This window comes from Arctopsyche grandis, chromosome 4, assembly GCF_051622035.1.
Source record: "Arctopsyche grandis isolate Sample6627 chromosome 4, ASM5162203v2, whole genome shotgun sequence".
Lineage (NCBI taxonomy): Eukaryota > Metazoa > Arthropoda > Insecta > Trichoptera > Hydropsychidae > Arctopsyche > Arctopsyche grandis.
This window is the reverse complement of record NC_135358.1, coordinates 34,018,440-34,023,339: the sequence shown is the minus strand read 5'-3', so window position 1 is coordinate 34,023,339 and position 4,900 is coordinate 34,018,440.

Here is a 4,900-nt window from a genome sequence, read left to right as displayed (position 1 = left end):
GGCTGCAGCGGCTGCAGCGGCCGTGACATTGCCCCCCCCCCTCCCCTCCCCTCCCGTCTCCGTCTCCCTCTCTCTCTTTCCACGGCGCGTCTCCCCTCCCGCTCGCTCCGCACCCACCCTCCCCCGTCTCCGGCTGGGTCGTCGCGCCGAGGCGGATCGCGACTGCACATTCGCTCCTCAGCCTCTCGCTGTCAAAACTGTCGATTACGACCAAACAAATGACGAACGCCACTCTTCCAACCGTACCAATCTTCAACAATAAAAAAGCTCGTATAACAAAAGAATCACCGTGCAATTTTAAACATTGCAACATTATAAAATTATAAGACACGCTTTTTAATAACTTTCTTTAATTAAATACTTCATTTAGCAACTCACGCAGGGCCGTCGAAAACGAACCCGGGTTCTGGAAAAACAATTCTAAACCTTTATTATAGGGGGAAAATCAATCCTGGAAGACGGCCATGGCTCTAGCCCGGGGGATCAGCACCGAGATATATATTTTTACTTTATCTATGTACCTACGTAGTAACAATAGATGAAGTTTTGTGATCATGCGAAAATTCGAACTCGAGATTTTGACTGATTCGAATCCATTACTGATCACGTTTTCATGATCTAGAAAAAATGTGTGTGTGGGGTCTTGGTCTCCGTGAATGTTAGATTACAGAAAACGCAAATATCGGAAGGCAAAGATCGAAAATCGAAAGATCTTAACGAAAGTGAAAAGGTTGAAAAAGCAAATATCGGAAGCATTGATGTATAATACACTAGATCTGCCCTCACGTCTTATACTGGTCTCCCTTTTGGCGCATGCAAAATACATGGCGCATGCACAGTTTCTCTTAGTAGGTAGGTAGGTACCGCTGCGTCGTAGGGAAAAAAACAATTTTCCCAACTTCCCCGCTAGTTAAACCCCCCGCAGCCCTCAGTTAGTGAAGACAAGATCTCCGACCAAAATCACACGTCAAGGCCCATCTATGTGTATTATACATCAACGATCGGAAGGCAAAGATCGAAAATCGAAAGATAAAAAAGGGTGCATGGTAAACGTTACTATGTATATATAATATATATGAGTGGCATGCGGTGAAATTATCTCTCTTTTTGTCATACAGCCTTGTTTAATGTGCGCGCGCAGGATACGGAAGGAAAAGCCTGTTCCTCTTGTTCTAGTTGTATCCTGCTCACGCAAATTAAGTGAGGATGTACGGCGGGCGGAGGAAGACTTTTACCGCACGCCACTGATATATATATACTAACTGTTTTTCATATGTATGCATGGTAAACGAACATTTTCGACTTTTTCACTGTCGACTTTTTTACGGTCACCCGTGTGTGTATGTGTGTGTGTGTGTGTGTCTGTGTATTTTGAGGTTTTTTACATACCTCCTTTACGTTTCACATGGCTTTCGTGTCAGTGGTCATTTTTATCTCTTATCCGATCGTTTTTTTTAATTTGTTACGAAATTGAGAAGTGTCTTCGTAATTATGTCCAAGTAGTAATTTTTCGGTGATACCTTCGCTATTATTTTTACACCATGACTTCTATTTGAAATTTGTGAAAATATATAATATGTACTAGCTGAACCCGGCATGCGTTGCAATGCCACAATAACGCAAGCAATTCCCGTTCCCGTTCCCGTTTCTAGATGTGTTTCGATAAGTGAATGCTTCAGTTTCAAATTAATACTTAATAATCAAATTAAATTACAGCAATGAAAATTTGTCGGAAAAACGCAGCCAGTGAACACATTTGAAATTATTCAATTGTTTGTTTATTTTACCCTAAAAACCCGTGTGGCGACGCGAACACATTCGAAATTATTGCGTTGCAATACCACTCATTCCCGTTCCCGGTTTTCGGGCGATTTTGTTTACAGAAACCGTCGCGGACATACACACGATAACTCTTGTAAGTTTAATCGCAATCGGTTGAATGCTATAGGAACGCATACGTAACAGACAAACATTGATTTTATGTGATAGATATATTATTATGCTCAATCTTGTTACTCCTTAATGTGTATTGTGAAAAATATTGATGAAATAATTTTTAATTTCAATTTTGAATCTTTCTTTGGGGGGAGGCCTCGAGCATGCTAGCCCCGGGGTCCCGGCTTGGGATTGGGATTATATTCCCATTTCAACACGTTAAATCATCATGAAAGAAAAGTCATGCGCCGCAGGCAAAAATAAAACTTTGAAAACCCTAAGGGCGCAGACAGAATCGGTCTTGGAGTGTTTTTGATGATACATATTTTATCCAAGGACGGATCCAGATTTTTTATAGGGGAAGGCGATAAAAAAATGCAATTAAAATCCAATGAACATAAAATGAAAATACAATAAACATTCAATGAAAAACAATGAACGTAAAATGATTATGTTATGATGACAGTACATAATGAGTAGTCACCGGAGCCTGAGGGGGCCGTGTATTGTTCAAAGGTTGTAAATGCATTGTTAAAGGTTTGCCGAACAATGAATAGCACTGTGACTATCCTACCTCTAATAATGAGTATGCACTCGTTTAGGTTGAAGATAGACGGTCCATTTTTGAATGGAAAATATTTGTAATAAAATATAAGCGAAAGACAATAATTTAAATTTATTACATTACAATTATTTTTCAGGTTTTTTACTACTTTGGTTTGCCGCCCCCAAAATGTCCCGCCCTTGGGCGCTGCCTTACTTGCGCTGACTATATGCTGAATATTTACTACATTTAATTTTGGAACTCGATTCCTATTGATTAACGAACTTTGCTATGACTTTAAATCAAGAATTCTTATCAACCAGACATCGCGTATTTTTCTTACTACCAAGAAAAATGAAATTTAACATTTCCTCTCAATACAAAAGAGTCTAGTATCTCTCGCCATGATAGATAGTGTCATAATTCAAAACTTCCACAAAAGAATTTTGTAAAGTTATCTGAAAGAAACCACAACAATTCTTTGTACAAAATCGCCTCTTCATTTTATCAAAAACACTAAGATAACAAAACTTAAAAAAAATGCCTCTTAATTCAAAATTACAAATTTAGAATTGTTACACCATTTATCTTTCTCTTGTTGTTGTATTAAGCATGCAACTTTCCATATTTATTTTGACGCATTGTACATATGTACATATTACTGCATGTAATATTTTGGCATTCATACATACGTCTTTCCATTCAAAACAGAATAATCAAAAACCATCTTCTTTAGTCAAGATGATATTTTTGTCTTTTCGATTCAAATATTTAAAAAGCTATTTAAACACCAATTTTTATTCTACGATTTTGAGTGGTATTCAATTTCAAGAATTTCGTCTTCATTTTTTGTATAGGAAACATTGTGAATTTGATTAGTGCTGATTTTAAAGTCAGATTTGGCTGCAGGCGAAAACAATAGAGATTCCCTCTAAAGAAATATATAGATATGTATGTAGGTACTGGTAAATACATACTAAGAATAGATTGTCAAGTAAACATGTCTGCAAATTTACATAGATACATGATCTATAAAATCACTTCTCGTTCACTTTATTGCATGTGAGATGGAAAAAAAAACGTTAATCCTCACGTTAAGACACACATACACACAGAATAGAAGATGCCTATGTCCATTTACATAACTTAATTTAGAGTAAAACGAGTTATGAATAGAATATGAATACTTATGAATAGAATAAAACTAACCCAAGATTCATTATTAAACAATAACACAACATATTGCGAAAAAAAATAATTTCCAGAATACTTTTACTAAAAACACATTTTGATCGTCAGCACGTATTTGAAGAGTGTTTTCAGTAAAAAAAGAGAGCAAAACTCTACATATTTCTAAAAGTAAATCAAGTAAAAATTTGTAAGTAACAATAATTATTCTCAACAGTAAAAGAGTGATATGTATGTCTTTCGGTGGCGGCCATTGGCGTGCGGCCTCGCCGCCATGTTGGAACGCTCCCGCCAAAACCGGAAACCGATTTGCATTGCAGAGTCGGATATTTTGCGATGGCCGAACCTCGCGAACGCATGAATCAGCGCATTCGTGTATTCGGTCAGAATCGACGTTTTTTCCTGAAACCTAGACCTGACACCATTTTGTTTGGATCAAATTGCACACTTCAACTTGGCACAATTTTTTTATTCACATTATGAAGAAGACCCACATTGTATCTCATGAACACACATGAAAGAGCATTTAAAATACAAATTGTGTGGGTGAGTGACTAAAAGCCAAACGGCCCAAGGGGTCCAATACCCCACCGAAGATAGATTTGCACAATTAAACTTATGTATATGTACATAAGTATACTCATTAAAACAAAGCGGATTTGCTTCTTTCAAGAATGTTTAATCCCAAGCAGGTCAAAAAGGTTCATAATTTATTAAAGCATCGAAAATAAACTAACCGGATTTCCTTAACAAAATGCAAATAAAGACATAATTTGGTGAACTTATATACTTAATATGTAAAGAGCGGACCAACTTTGCGCAGTTCATTGTTCATTGGTCGCCGTGCTTTGTTCATTTTTATGACGAACCTTTTTTTATGCTCTCTAGCTTTGTAGTTTGCCCTGTTTCCTGGAAAATAGACCCAAAACGCCCTATTTCCTATAAAAAGCACGCTTCCGGTCCTACCTCTATACATCACTCATAAAAGTTAACTTTCAAAATCAAGTCAAGCCAATGGAGTTACGTGCGGTCTACTAGTCTGAGTTAACACTCTCCAAAACTAATTTAACAATACAAATTGATTTGTATCTGTGGTGTTGAGAAATGTAATCTTCTTTCGTACAAGTTTTGCAAATACTTTAAAACAACTGATTTTTTTTTAAATGGAGCATATGAAAAGTTCATTAACCTTTAACATATTGATATTACATATATATGTACATACAGTGGCGG